At 41.2% G+C, this 16,259-nt stretch overlaps 1 long non-coding RNA gene across 1 annotated transcript in view; it reads left to right on the top strand.

The window, feature by feature from the left end:
- The window catches only part of LOC142070750 (uncharacterized), a 137,205-nt gene extending 129,976 nt beyond the window's left edge, over positions 1–7,229 (top strand). The window contains exon 3 of the long non-coding RNA XR_012666696.1: positions 7,161–7,229. This is a non-coding gene — a long non-coding RNA (uncharacterized LOC142070750). The remainder of the gene's footprint in view (positions 1–7,160) is intronic.
- The last annotated feature ends 9,030 nt before the right edge of the window (positions 7,230–16,259 follow it).

The following is a 16,259-nucleotide window of genomic DNA, read 5'->3' as shown; positions in this document are numbered from 1 at the left end:
TCACCTCTGCTGATGAGCTTGCCATGCTGGCCAAACAGAAAATGAAATTCAAAAGTTCCCGTTGCTTTTCCTGTCTACCTCACCAGTGCATCTGAGTTGAGAGTGCTGTCCATAGCGATCACAATGGAGCACTGTGGGATAGCTCCCGGAGTCCAATACTATCAAATTGTGTCCACAGATTCGACCTAGTGATGTTGATTTCAGTGCTAATCCCCTTGTCAGGGAGGAGTACAGAAATAGATTTTAAGAGCCCTTTAAGTCGACAAAAATGGCTTCGTCATGTAGACGGGTGCAGGGTTAAATTGATCTTACGCTGCTAAATTTGACTTAAACTCGTAGTGTAGACCAGACTTAGTTTGTCTACCACTTACTTGGACTCTGATATTGCAAAGTTGTATTCTGACTGGGTAGTTTTACCTTTTTTAGACAATATCAGAGCTGTGCATAAACAATAAGTACCAATCCATTTTTTACCACATAATATGAAAAAATATCAAACTCACCAGCAGAATAAGCACTGCACAATTGCTTGTTGTAATGATAGGATATGATATACTAAACCAGAAGGTGGGAAAGGTAGTTGTTCCTGTAAAAAGGTGGGAAAGGTCATTGTAGCTATAGAAATGATTGTGGCTTCCACTGCAATTTTGCCAGCCAGGAGGCTAACAGCGGGAGGCAGCCAGAGCTGACAGTGGGAGGCTCTACTGGTGGTGGCTGGCAGCAGCCCCCAAACATTCCTCCATGCTCCCCAACAAGGGAGCATGTCCCACAGTTTGAAAACCTCTGCCCTAGGTGGAACCCCATGTTATTCTGCAGAGATGGTGGACAAATGTTGCCACCTTCCTCCCAACAGAACTATTTGAGGATAATCCCAGAAAAGAAACATTACAGAGTTTTTCTAACCTGCTTCAGTTTCCTCCAGTGGCTTTTCCTGCCAGAGGGATTGGTCACCCTTCCCTTTCTTAAATTCATTCCATTACCCTTAGCCATACTCACTCATAATTTCTCTCAATCTTTGGTGAATGCACTCTTCAGATGTTTGGACTGTTATGTCCCCTTCTCCCCATCCACTTTTGGGAACTCTTATCCCAGCTATGCAGAATTAGTCATTTAACCTTTCCTCATAAATCATTGCCTCCACACTCTTCATTTTTGATCCTCTCCTCAGAACTTCCTCTAATTTCTGGTAATGCGATGCCCAGAAAAGAATGCAATATTCCTGATGTAGTCAAACCACAGGTGAATTCTAGAAAGGAACTTGACATTCATCTACTGCAACATGCCTTACTGGAATTTGAGTAGTCCAAAATAGTATTGGCCTAACTCTGTTGCCAAAACATACTCCAGAAAAGACTAATTGTCTGTCTGTTAGCACCCCTCCATCTTTGTTAGCAAAGAATATACTAGCTATAAAAGGGAAGAACAGGGGTCCAGCCTGGAGGGGAGATTAATGGATGGAAAGACCCACATAATGTTTGAGAGAGAGAGAGAGAGAGACTCAAGATGAAGCAACCTCCTTACCCCATACTACTTTGAAGAAGGATTGATAATGAAGATGGACATTACAGGCATGTCACAATAGGCATGCCGAGGGGGGTGGGGAAAGGGATGAGACCAGGAACCAGCACCTGCAGAGATTGGAGGCCTCAGAACAGGAATACACAGTATTTTGTTTTTGACAACATTAGAAAAGTCCTGATCTGAGGGACCGAAAGTAATGGAGGAGGAGGAGAAGATCTCATTAGGGAATAAAAAAGGTTGCAAAGAAGAGTTGTCATGGATTTGACGCATGAGAGAGGATAAGAGGAGAAGGAAGATTTCTTGGCCAGGGATGATGGAAGAAAGGGAAATTTATAGTGAAGGAAATCAACAAGGTGCCAGAATTTTCTCCATTGATGCTCAGCAGAGAGACAGCAATCACAGAGATAATGAAGGTGAGGAGTGGGCGTAGGCTCGGGATTGGTTGGGCAGGTAGAGCAGTGAATAAGAGGAGTATAGTGGTGAAGGACAAGAGACAGTAGCAGGGAGTGACCATGAAATCCAAAAAATGAAGGTGTCAGGAAAGACAGGAGGGGTTGATTGAGAGCAGCACAGAAGGCAAGGCTGGATTGAAAACTGCGGAAGCCAGGTACTTTGAGGATGGGGGCAGTCTACAAGTGTCATTATTTCTCCTTCAGCTTCTTATGCCCTTCGCCCACATCCACCTCATCCCCAACAGAGTCATGGCTTTTTTTAAAAAAAAATAGATTACAAATTATAGTTTGGAGAATTAAGAACATTTCATTTCATTAGTGTGCCATTCGTGCCTCAAAGCCTCTTCCTTCCTTTTGCTAATTAAAACATCAAAGGTGATTCATAGGAAATAGTCCATTCATGGAGACAATGTATTTGATTGAGAGTTTAAAGATTCTTTTCTGCTCTTTCAGAGTTACTTTGTGTCTTTCCCATACTGCAAGGAGAGGAAGAAACTCTGGGTGTGTAAGCACATTCAACAGCCTTATGACCAACCAGACAGTGAGTTCCCCTTGCAAAATCTACAAGCGGAATAGGTGCTCCACTGAGAAGGGGGCACTGACCTGGAGGAAGATATTGAAAGAAAGGCATCTTTCTTTCAAAACTGAAGAGTTGTGTGACCATCCCCTCCTTGTTTTGTGAGTGGCACTTCTTGTTTAGGCACTAGGAAATTAAATCTACTTAAACTTTTAAGGACAGATTCTCAGCTGTGTATCATGCAGCTGAGGAATCTGGGACCAGTTTGGCTGTATACCACCTTTAGCCACCCCTCAGCCCCCTGAAACATTGATCTGAGGACTAGCCAGGACTGGTTGGACTTATGATGCAAATTCAGTCTCCTCAGAGTTGCTGGAAGTTGTGAGGAAAGGCAGAGGGAAGGAAAATATGAGTTGATGAGGGGGAAAGATTCAGCTACCATTGCAGTTAGCACCCCCCCACACCCCACCCACGCCCGCTGCATATGCTCTCACTCTCTCGCCCTCTCGCTAACCTGGAAGGAGGAGAACTTTATCAAGACGCAGCCCACAAAGGTGCGTCTCTTTGCAATGCTTCGTGCAGAGATGGGAGCAGAGCACGATGCTTTGTTGTTTCACATGGAAGTCACGTGGCTATCCAGGAGGAAAGTGTTGCAATGTGTCTGTGAACTGAAAAATGAAGTTAGACTTTTTCTAATGGATTTGAATTTCAGCAACACAGACACACACTGTGATTCCCTACTGGTTTGTGCTTTTGGCTTACCTTGCTGATATTTGTGACAAACTGAATTCTCTAAATGTTTCATTGGAAGGAGCAATGTGTCTATGCCCCAACTGTGGAGCCCTTTATACCTCTATCCCCCCAGTAACATGTATTCCATTTGTGTGATAGTCTGCCAAAGGAAGTATTGGAAGCCTCATTACATTGCTGGGGACATAGCCAAAATAGAGTGGACACATTATTTAAAGTACTGTAGAGGTCAAGCCTGCATTTGCAGGCAGATGGACCAGTTGACCTAGTGGGTCTTATCAAACTTATCAAATGTGGTGGGTATTTTTAAATATATGGAATTAATTCTGCAGATTTTGGCAAAAATTCCCAAGATTTCCAGTGGCCTATTCATAGGACTTTCCTTTCAGCCAAACTTTATATATGTAGCTCTATTTTGTATTGTTTTTATTTACAATTTATAATCCTATTCTCCCAGTGAAGATAAGTCAGATAAGAAAAGGCAAACTATTTTACCTCGTGTTTTTTATTTCAGGGCAGGGTGTCGTTAACTTGAACATTAAGCCTAAAGATTATGTTACCAAGTGCACAGCGTGCTGGTTAACTAGTGGACACAACATGTAATTAAGAATATTAGTTTAGATGCGGGTAAGTGTTGACCTGAAGAGCTCCACTTTGATTCCATACTTGTCAGGATAGTATCTATACTGCTACATATGGATGTGTGCAAGGCAGGATACTCACATTTGGATTGTAGTTATGAGTGGGAAGAATCATAATTAGGGACAAACCTGTAATGGAAATAATATAGGTAAATCCAAAACCAACATGAGCAAAAGACTCTAGACAACAGATTAGCATTTATAGAATGGCAGCTATTCATAGATTCCTAGCAGTCAAGTAATAAGTTTTCGTGCAGTAAGATTTTATACTAAAGTAACAAATCACCAGCAGATGAACATTGGAATGGTGTCATTTAGTATTCCTTGGATGTCAGTGCCAGGGTCTACCATTCAAATACTTAAACATGCCTCATGGGGTGTAGAGCCCGGGCTCAGGCAAAGCCCAGATGTTTACACTGCAATTTTATAGCCTCACAGCCTGAGCCCTGTGAGCCTGAATCAGCTGACACCGTCCAGCCACGGGTGTCTGTGACATTCCCAGGGTACAATGTAGACTGAGGAATAGCTGTGTCACCTCAGCCCTCTTACGTGGGGTGCACTTTACACTGTTTTGCTGCTGTAGTCTACAGTCTGGATGGCTCACAAGCAGCCTTCAGAAGTCACTCCCAGATATGTCTGTATATGAGATGCAGCCTGCCAGCTTCACTAGCCTGAATTACACTGCAGGGTGATGCCCAACACACTTTCATTCCCAGATTTGCCTCCAGAAATGTGTGTCCTGTACTGCCCAGACCATTCCTGGACAACACAAATTTGTACAGGTCAGTTATTTCATCAGTGGAAAAGATATGCATAGAACTTGTTACCTCAATGGAGTTTCCCCAGGCACTTCAATCTAGACATACTAAATTAAATAAAACAATAAAAAAAGTTAAAATACAAAGAGATTTTAGGTGAGTGCAAGTCATGAGGAATAAAAAGTCAGAAATGGTTACCAGAAAAGTAAAGATACAAATGCAACTGATGCTTAACTTTACAAACTATGTTAAATTAAAAGCAAGGCTTTCTCACCATGTTTCAGCATTTTTACTGACTGAAGTTCTTTCTGTCAGGATCCCTCCACCCGTCCAGCCTGCTTCCTTTGTCCATAAGGTGCCGTGAATCCACGAATACTGACACTGGCCAGCCACGGATGTCTGTTAGATAGTAACAACTTTTGGTTACTGGGTTAGATTCATAATGACAACCTACACAAGAGGTGAAAGGTTCTATAACCTGTTACTAATTCTGTGAATCATCCAATATCTCCATATTTTTGTGTTTGGAAAGCATTTCAGTTTATTTTAAAGTATAAACAGATTTACTGCCAAATATCTAGTTGGCAGCTGATATCAAGAGGAGTGCCCCAGGGGTCAATCCTGGGGCCGGTTTTGTTCAACATCTTTATTAATGATCTGGATGATGGGATCGACTGCACCCTCAGCAAGTTTGTGGATAACACTAAACTGGGGGGAGAGGTAGATACACTGGAGGGTAGGGATAGGGTCCAGAGTGACGTAGACAAATTGGAGGATTGGGCCAAAAGAAATTTGATGAGGTTCAACAAGGTCAAATGCAGAGTCCTGCACTTAGGATGGAAGAATCCTATACACTGCTACAGGCTGGGGACCAACTAGCTACGCAGCAGTTCTGCAGAAAAGGACCTGGGGATTAGAGTTGGTGAGAAGCTGGATATTAGTCAATAATGTGCACTTGCTGCCAGGAAGGCTAACAGCATATCGGGCTGCATTAGTAGGAGCATTGCCAGCAGATCGAGGGAAGTGATTATTTCCCTCTATTTGGCACTGTTGAGGCCACATCTGGAGTATTGCATCCAGTTTTGGGCCCCCCACCATAAGAAGGATATGGACAAATGGGAGAAAGTCCAGCGGGGGGAAACAAAAATGATTAGGGGCCTGGGGCACATGACTTACGAGGAGAGGCTGAGGGAATTAGGGTTGTTTAGTCTGCAGAAGAGAAGAGTGAGGGAGGATTTGATAGCAGCCTTCAACTACCTGAAGAGGGGTTCCAAAGAGGATGGAGCTCGGCTGTTCTCAGTGGTCTCAGGTGACAGAACAAGGAGCAATGGTCTCAAGTTGCAGTGGGGGTGGTCTAGGTTGGATATTAGGAAATACTATTTCACTAGGAGAGTGGTGAAGTACTGGAATGGTTACCTAGGGAGGTGGTGGAATCTCCATCCTTAGAAGTTTTTAAGGCCTGGCTTGACAAAGCCCTGGCTGGGATGACTTAGTTGGTGTAGGTCCTGCTTTGAGCAGGGGGTTGGACTAGATGACCTCATGACGTCTCTTCCAACCCTAATCTTCTATGATTCTATGAATTCATGCTCAAAATAGAACTTCTACCTTAGCCAACATTTGGAGAAATGTTTTGTGAAATTAAGAATGGTCACTGATACAATTTAAGTTTTCAGGTAGTTAAATATTTCTTCAGCATTTGCAACTGAAATGTTGAAGAATTTAGCAAGTGCTTCATTTTAGTTTTCTGGATTATTACATTAAAAAAAGAGATTTTTTTCTCAATATTTAACACCAAACATTTTCAGTTTCTGGTTACCAAAAATGGGTAAAAAATTGTTTTGGTGCGGGTTTGCTTTCCAATGAGAACCCCAAAATTGTGGACAGAACCAGAATTTTTTCAAAGAAAACTGTCATTTGATCAAAAGTCCATTTTTATTAAAATAAAAAAACCATAGAATAGCTTTCATCTCCTCCACTGCCAGCTCATTTGTGCAGTTTTTGAAAAATAAGTATCCAGAACACAGGGTACTTACCTGTAATATTGGTATCATCACATTTTTGTGCTGTTGTAGCCTTAAATTAAAATGGGAAAGGTTCCCATTGATTTCAGTGAGAGCTGGATCAGGCCCCATATAAGCACCAGAAGTGACATCAAACAGTTAAAAGTATGTGGCAAGAGGCGTTTTCCGTTGCAGATGGAGGCAAACAGCCATGATGATAAACACATTCACATTAGATATGAGTGTTTCACCGCTTGCAGCTCTGTGAGAATACACAGCCTTTGAACACTCACAAATTAACACAGGGAACTGCAGAAGAATTCAGAAGAGCTGTGGTTTCTTATGACTCATATCTTAGAATGTCAATTAATCTTTTGCTGCTCTTGTTAGACAATATACATCCTTTCAAATGTTGCTATTCTGTTTTGTTTTCCTATATCAACTGAAGAAACGATACCAACAAAATACATTTGTCTGCTCACTTGATTTGGATGTTTTCTATGTCATATCTGTTCCCACAGGCCTCCGCCATGTTCTGATACTAAACCCTCTGGGATATATTGAGGAAGACATCAGCAAAGGGATTTTTACAGAAAAATATCAGAAAGTAGGTCACTCATTAATGCTCTTCTTTGAAAAGTGAGTAGACGCTGGGCTGGCTGGGAGAGAGAGAGGGCTATAGCACAGAAAATGTTGCAAGTCATTATACTGATTCACAACAGTGGACTTTGGGTGGGTGTGTTGAGTCAACAGTTTAGAGACTGCTGCCAGTAATTACATTCAATCTCGAGTGCAAGGGACATGATTTCTAGTTATACCTCATGTCTCATGGATTTCCAGTCAAACTGGTGACTCAGCTTCCCCCTCTCCTTCTTTTACAGGTCGTTTTTGCTATCTAAACAATAGATGGATATTGACAACATGTTACCATTTAAATACTGCGTCCTTATTTTAGCCAGCTCTAAAGATTCTGCAACTTCAAATGGACCTTTTAAGTTTGATGGTAATGACAGTGTTTTCAATCCCAGCAGCTCACCTCCTTGGTGTTTAAAATAGAAGATGGGTGAGCTTATTTGCTCCATGTATGTAGAAAAAACCTGAATCAGAAAAGAGACAGCATAAAGATAGCTTGGCCATGCAGCTCCGGTTTTCAACATTCATCTAACCAAAAAAGTTGCATGAGTGTATTGTTGGCAATCAAACCACAGAGATTCTGAAATGAGAAGAAATTAATTTTATTTTGTTTACAATTCAATAAGTCTTGTACCCTGAACATTACAGAATAACCTGACAAGTGTGCCTTTGTCTATGGTATTAAATCTGATAATGTATGGATGCATATGGTGTCTTACTATGAATATCTATAATAATTCAGCAAAGGAAATGACTTCACTATATTCTAAAAACTGGTCATTGTACTCCAGAGCTTGTGAATGATAGAAAAGAACTTGTTACTGCTTTACTGACTGTAATATTTCAATTTAGATTACATTATAGGGTGTAAAAAGAAAAGGAGGGCTTGTGGCACCTTAGAGAATAACAAATTTATTTGAGCATAGGCTTTTGTGAGCTACAGCTCACTCTTTTTGTGGATACAGACTAATATGGCTGCTACTCTGCAACTTGTCATTATAGGGTGTGAGCACTGCCACCTATTGGAAATAAGACCATAGGAGTTGCCATATCTGTTCAGACCAATGGTGTGTCTGATACAGTATCCTGTGTTCTGTAGGACAAAGGCATTACAAAAAAAAACCATTAAAATAAATAAAAGGATTTAAATGCTCATTAAACATACCCATTTTCCATGTGGAGTCTGGTAGGCCAACCCTTCCATAAGGCTGAATCAAGAGGAAGGCCCTGAGTCTGTTTAAACTCAGTCTTCGATATCAAAAGTATTGTTTTGTCTCCTTCTAGCCTCCTGAAAACAGGTAAAACCAGTCCCTCCTCTGATTCCCCAGGAGGTCAAGCTTCATAGGCTGGCTAGGCAGATGGGATTTTTCCAGTAACACCTCCTTGTGATTCTAGGTTCCACAAGAAACACTCCCTGCTCACATCCCATTGAGCCAGGAACACACACCTGTGCATCACCTGTATTGACACACAGGGCTGTGCACATTCTGCAGCTCAAACTGTCTGGCCCATCTCAATGGAATGGCACTGTGAGGTTTTCATGCTTTAAACATAAAATACAATATGATCCCAAAAGATATTGCACATGGCTGTGATATCTTTCAAGCACACTCTAGAGGACAGTGCAAGAATCCCCTTTAAGGACAATTATAAAATAACCTTCCCTTTGGGAAAGTTTCTTCCTAATCCCCTGTCAGTGGATGGTTTATGTTCTGATCCTTGAGGACATGTAGGCCTTATCATATATAAGCTGAAGTAATATAACTGCTCTTATTATCCATAAAATGACTGATCGCTTTTTTAAATCCTACTTAATTCTTGGCTTTCAGTATATCTTTTGGAAATGAGTTCTACAGATTACTTATAAGTTCTGTTAAAGAATATTTCTTTTGATCAGTTTTAAATCACTTGTCTTTGAGTTTCATTGATTTCCACTTATTTTTGTGTTAGGAGCAACGGTAAATTTAAAGCTGAACAATGTTTTTGAATAGTTCAGATTGTACCTTCCAATGTACATTATCTTGCTTGTCAATAGTGAATTTTGTCTGCCAGGATACTGTCTTTCACACAGGTCTCCCTTATATTCATCATTCTCCTCTAGTCCTAACTAATCAAGACAATTCTGTCCTCTGCAAATGTTGTCATTTCACTTTATATTCCCTTTTCCAGATAATTTATTAAATACTGATCCCACTTGGGGCACCCCATTTTGATCAGATGATTTTGTTAGGGTAGGAAAGATGGTCTATTGGATAGGGCACTGAACTGAGACTTGAGACAAGAGGGTTCGATTTCTGGCTCAGCCATGGCCTTTCTTTGTGATCTTGGGCAAGTCACTTAAACTACTCTGTGCCTTAATTCCCCACCTGTAAATTGGGGATAACACTGCCCTATCTCAAAGGGAATATTGCAAGGGGAAAAATCTAATAATGGTTGTGAGGCACTAGGATGTTCTCATGCTGAGGGCCATATTTGTAGGTATAAAGTGATTATATAAGAAATCTCAGTATAATGAATACAATTAATGAATAAAAGCTACAAAACATTCTGCTTGATGAGATGGAATATTTTATATTAAAGCTTTAAAAAGGTTTCCTTATTAAACTTCTCAACGTCTTTCCTCGTGTGGCTAACCCCGTGTAAAGATAGATTGTTATCAAAATATATACCTTTGAAAACACCACAGGGTAACATTAATGTGTTCAGAAATGTAATTGTATATTCTTGCCTAAACCCTGTGCATTACTGCTTCTACCAGCCCCACCAGAAACATGAATCTCATCTATATTTAAACAGTTAGGGCCAAATATTGAGGCCCTTACTCAGAGCTGGATCATACTCACTTCATTCACATATGGAGGAGGCACTCCATGCAGGTGGAACTCATGCTTCTATGTGAAAGGGCGGGCCACCAAGATCTACAGAAATACCCCCTTCTTCTCTATACTCCACAGAGGTCTCAGTTCATCAAAAGAACCACATGGAGTTGGGAGTAAACAGGCCAGAAGGGAAGAGAGTGGGCCAAACTGGGGGAGTTTTTCTCCCTACCAATGCTGCTGAGGCATGTTACCTTTCCATGATCACTGTCTGTTGTACTGCTTCTTCCCTAAGGGGGATTCCTAGGGCAGCCACTGATTGGGGAAGTCCTGACAACCAATGCAGCCAGGTTGGCAGGAAGTATTCAGATATGTATGGACAGATGCTAGGGACACAAAGTTCATGCAGAGACGCCACGATTACACCAACCCTCCGCAGGTCCCTTGCTACATGTGGGGATTGGGTGGGATGACAGCAAACCCAGCCTTCAACAATAGTGTGTGATTCCAGGAGAACTCCACAAAAGACATTGCGAAGATATTTCATTCCCTTTAGTGACATTCCTTAGGCTTTTATTAAGTTTTCCCCTTGTTCTTACTCAGATCTTCCTCCTAAAAGGGGAGTCTGCCCGAATAAAGGGTTGAATAAAAACCTAAGGTCTTGACCCTTAGAGGAAAATAAGCCCAAGTAGTAGTGGTCATTGGATATATCTGCACAGTGAATGGGGAAAGAATCCTCCCCTGAAAGATACAGAGGGTAGTGTAGCCAGTATGCATGGGGTATGTGTGTCTAATGCAGTCTTGGCAACTCTTAAGAGTTTTTCACATGTCTCTCAATTTTGAATGTTGTTTTCTTAAAGCCCAGAACCTGGAGACAGGAGATTACATGAAAATGTCAGCTTTTATTTGTTTACTTTTTAAATGTAAGTTTCTAGCCTTCACAGTTGTGGAGAAAGCTTGAAAACATGACCCCTCAGGATCAAAAGCCAGAAGGCTTTTGAATCCAGAATTTATTGTTAAAAGAATCCAGAATTTATTGTTTTAAAATCTCATGATTTTTGAACATGTGGGATTAGCATTCCTCAAATGGCTGGAGTAGATTCTGTGGCCCTAACAAACCTCAAATGCCGTGACAATACAGAAGGGTCAGAAGTGGATACTTCAGCCCCAAACCTTCCCTTTCCTTCCCCTACACCTAATCATCCCCTACATGCTGTTACACAGGCAGCGCTGAGGGAAATGTGTTCTATGTCTGGGTGTGCACACCGTGCTTGGCACCCCTTTGTGTCCCCTTGTGACAATCAGGGTCCAGACACCACAAGGGGAGAACAGGGGGTCTGAATCCCAAAGAATAAGCAATTGAACCAACTGGTTGTATACAATGTTATTGTGTATAAAAATATGCCAGGTTGTACGGGGAGATCTTGGCAAACCAGTAAAGTGCCCAAACCACTACTGCTTATTGCTAAAAGTAGCCAAGCTATCAGGCTATAGGTGGGCCTATGCAGCAGCCTTAGCGTGACCAACTCAGGAGGGGAGCGGGTTTGGGTGCCACAGAAAGGGCAGCTTGACCCCATGTCCTTCCTGATGAGATCTCTGTTGAAATCGCTGAGATATGCATTTTAGGAAAACAGGAAGCTTGTCTATATGTGTCCTCAGGGATGTGTCTGTCAGTGCCTCAAGGCATGCAAAACCACATCTGGCTAATTGATGAACAGAAGGAAATTTCTTGCTTAACCTCTGACATTGTTTGCTTAACAAGTTTTCTTTGAGTGATGTGTTATTGTAATACTAATGAATAAATAAGGGAAGAAAGTTTGGGGTAGTTGGACTCTCTCTCTGGACACATCTTGTGGTCCCCACCAGCAGAGGGAAGATTGGCCATCGAAAGACTGCCGCTATGCCACTCAAGAGCCATACCAACCTTCTGTAATTATTGAGGGTTGAGGGTGTTTTACTAACCTGTTGTGGATGTGTGTAAGTGCTTGAGGCCAAGTAAAGTTTAGCTTTAGTGAAAATACTTTTGTATTGTCCTGTTTGTGCCATTCATCTGTCGGTCAGATGGTCGTGTCTCCCTGCATTTATTTCCTAACACCACCTTGCACAGAGTAAAGTTACCAAGAGCTTTGGGTTGAAAGAACCCCAGGTAGCAAGGTGAGGTCTCTTATGAAAACTTGTATTGGTCTGAATTTGATGGTCATTATGAGATATGTATGCAGACTGGTTATGAATCTATGTATGTAGAATGGTATGCTTATGAGTGGTATTACAATTTTAAGTACACCTCATAGCAGGGAGGGGCTCCTCCCACGCCAGTTGTTTACATAAAACTAACTTCAAATACCCATCCATTTGAGTGGTCCCCAAAAGTCACATGTCATCCCACTCATTTGCGCACTCACACACGCATGCTGCTTCTCTTACTTGGAAGCGGTAAGCACAGGATCTCCTTAATGACTATACCTTTGTTTGAATAGAGATGTCTCAATCTGCGAAATACTTATCCAGGTTCAGATTTCAGACATCCCAAAGTGCCTGGTTGTTCTTATCCAGGGTTTTGATTTGGATCCCTCTCTACTTTTGATATACAATAATGAAAGGGAATTTGGTAAAGAAATAAACCTTTAAATTCAACCAAACAGGTGCTGTATAGTGTGCTTTTCTTAATGTATACAATACTTTACTATACTAGGACAGTGTACTTCAGCTTTGCTGTTAAACATAACTGTTTACATTTAATAAGATCTGTAGGGCATGTTAAGTCCTAATTAAATCCTGTGTGATGAAAATTAGCCATCATAGATTGTGTAGATACCTTTCAAATAGCTTTTATGTTCAACCCCAATAAGCACATTTTAATATTTAATTATTCATTTAACAGGCAGTAACTGTCTTATTAGTTTTAAATTAAATATGTATCTGGGAACCTTCCCAGTGGTGCTTAGATTTTACAAGCCCTTTTAAAGACACTAATGTTCACCGCTTTTGGGGAACAGACTCCAGAGTCTCATGCACAGCATGGGCAAAGTTTCCATACAGCTCAATTGTTCCTCTCCAGGCTACATCTCTGTGTCCAAGAAAGCATTTCTACAAGCCTGTGCACTCATAAAAATCATTACTCTTGGGCAGGGGCTTTTGTTAGAAGGGAAACATCCATGTCTGGGATTTAACTGTTAAGGTCCTATATGCACAGTGACATTTTTACTAGAGCTGGATGGGAATTTTTCAACAACACTTTTTGGGGGGGAGGGGTCAGAAAATGCCAATTCATCCAAACCAGAGATGTTCACAGGAAAGATTCAGTGTCAATAAATTTCCCATTTTAAAAAAAAATGGAAAAAAAAGTTTCAATATTCTTGAAGTGTTTCATTTCTACATTTTTCTACAGAAATACGTTCATTTTTTGGTTCAAAATGATTTTTTTTTGTTTACAAATGTAGTTTATAGTAAAAAAGTAAAAATAATTTTAAAAGATCTAAACTGAAAAGAAACATTTTGCAATTACTGAAACTAAAGGTTTTGATTGACCTAATAGTTTTTTGTTTTTTTCTGGATTTTCACTTCGCGAATACTTTTGAGACTTCAACTTCCCATTCCAATTCACGCTAGGAAAAAATGAGAAAAAATCTCAAATTCTTGTGAGATAGAAAACTGTTACTCAATCAGCTCTAGTTTTTACCTCTTTCTGAGGTAAACAATTTGGCTAACAATTTCCATCAATGACAGTCAGAGGAGAGTAATTCTTAGCCCTTATGTGTCACTTCATTGGCCAGATCCTGGCCCATGCTAAGAGCTCTTGGAGTTGTTCCAGTGTATCTGAAGGGTCATGTTCATAAAGCTTTCCTAAATAAGCCTCAGAGAGGAGCTGGGAATCTCTATACCAGTCCTTCCTAATGCTCTTTCCCCACCAACACATGGGACATGGTATGTCAAATTAAGATCCTGGACATTCACCCAGTTACTTGAAAGAGGGACTAAAGAGGAAAGTCAGGTCTACTGGTAAATGACTCTGACCCTGTAAGACATGCAGATACTATGATGAGGGTAGCTGCCTAATAACTCACATAGTTAGAATCTTACTTGATAGCATCTCCAGTTTACAGTGTACTAAAGCAAATAGGGTGAAATCCTGGTCCCCTTGAAGTCAATGGCAAAATTCCAATTGACTTCAGTGGAGCCAGGATTTCACCCATGTGCTTTCATTTTCAGTGGACACAAAAATCTAATGTAAGATTTACTTCTGTCAAAAGTGATGTCATGTACTATAGATAGCAAACTCCATCACTTAAAATGAAGATAGAATGGGAGGTATATTTGTGTGTCCTGCCATGTGAAATAGACTTCATCTATGCATTTGTTCCCAAGTATGATGTACAGACTATTTCAAAGTTGTGGTACTTATATATAAAGCCATATGCAGCTCTTCAAGACCCCGCATATGGTTCTCAGGGGAAACTTGATCTAGCAATATTAAGGTTTTATATGGTCACCCATCAACGTAGTAACTAAGCACCTTCTGTGTAAAATGAAAAACAATAGTAGAGTTGTAAGTGGACTTTATGGAGTCTCTGGCATATCTCCCTTTTGGGGGTCTGCTTGGGATAGAGCTTTTCTTTTTAATTTAGATGGTGTTTCTGTACAGGTTATGGAGTAGAGGGGGATGTCAGTCAGTCACTCGGGGTCAAAAAAAGGTATCAGAACACTCATCACATAAGTGTTCCCCACTCTGTTTAACTTGGACAAAATAGCACTGAGCAAATGACAGGCACCCGGAGCAGCTTTTCTCTGTAGAAGGAAATGTCTGCCATTTGGGGCTGAAATCTTGTAATAACAGCTTGTGAGACTTTAGCTCCATTGAATTTCAGTGATAAATTTGACTCATCCTAAACATAATCTGGATGCAAACACCACTTATTTGGACAGTTTGTAATCAGTATTGTCATGTTCTGGGGTAAAATCCAGACCAGTAATGTGTTGTGTCACTGCCTGCTCCATACCCCTGGGTGTCTCACAAGCTTTGCTGTTGTAGCTCCAAACCTGGGCTGCTTGCAACCAGCATAACAGCATGCAGGTCACACCCTAAGGGTACATCTACACTACCCACTGGATCGGCGGGCAGCGATTGATCCAGCAGGAGTCAATTTATTTTATCTAGTCTAGACGCGATAAATCGATCCCGGAGTGCTCTCCTGTCGACTCCTGTACTCCACTGCTGTGAGAGGCGCAGGCAGAGCCAATGGGGGAGCAGCAGCAGTCGACTCCTGCTTTGGTCCTGCTTTGAGCAGGGGGTTGGACTAGATGACCTCCTGAAGTCCCTTCCAACCCTAATATTCTATGACTCACTGTAGTGAAGACACCGCGGTGAGTAGATCTAAGTACGTCGACTTCGGCTACGTTATTCACGTAGCTGAAGTTGCGTAACTTAGATTGATCCCCCCACCCAGTGTAGACCATGGCTAAGTGTCTGTGTGTCACTACAACTGTATCTACAGTCCAGCGACTTTGATCCCAGCAGCCAGTCACACTCTGGCTTCCATTGGACTTGGTTACTACTTGCTGGATGACCGCAACACACTCCCTGTCCTGTTTCAGAGGAACAGCCGTGTTAGTCTGTATTCGCAAAAAGAAAAGGAGTACTTGTGGCACCTTAGAGACTAACCAATTTATTTGAGCATGAGCTTTCGTGAGCTACAGCTCACTTCATCAGATGAGTGCCACAAGTACTCCTTTTCTTCCCTGTCCTGAATTTCCCCAAAAACATGTGTTCTGCACTATCCAGCCCTGTCCTGAGCAGTTCAGATATTAGAAGTCCATTGCCCTTGTAAGGGATCAATATTCAACAGTTTGGTACTTTAACTGGAGTTACCAAACAGTTTACTTTAAACACAGCACTGGGTTGGTTTAGATTAAAAAAAAAAACAAGTTTATTCAACTACAAAGAGAGAGGTTTTAAGTTAGTACAAGTATAAAGGTATGAAAGTCAGAAATGTTTAAAAGTGAACTAAAGATAAAACACTTTCTAATAGCTACAACTTAACAGACTAGACTTGGTTCAAGCTAAAATTCTTACCACAGATTCCCAGCAACACTGCTGACCAAATTCTTAGGTCAGGATCTCCCTCAAAGGCAAAGGGTTAGTTCCTTTTTCATCTTAGGTGAGAGAGAGAAAGA

This window comes from Caretta caretta, chromosome 2, assembly GCF_965140235.1.
Source record: "Caretta caretta isolate rCarCar2 chromosome 2, rCarCar1.hap1, whole genome shotgun sequence".
Classification (NCBI taxonomy): domain Eukaryota; kingdom Metazoa; phylum Chordata; order Testudines; family Cheloniidae; genus Caretta; species Caretta caretta.
Note: the sequence above shows the minus strand (reverse complement) of the source record. Positions and strands in the feature narration are given on the sequence as shown.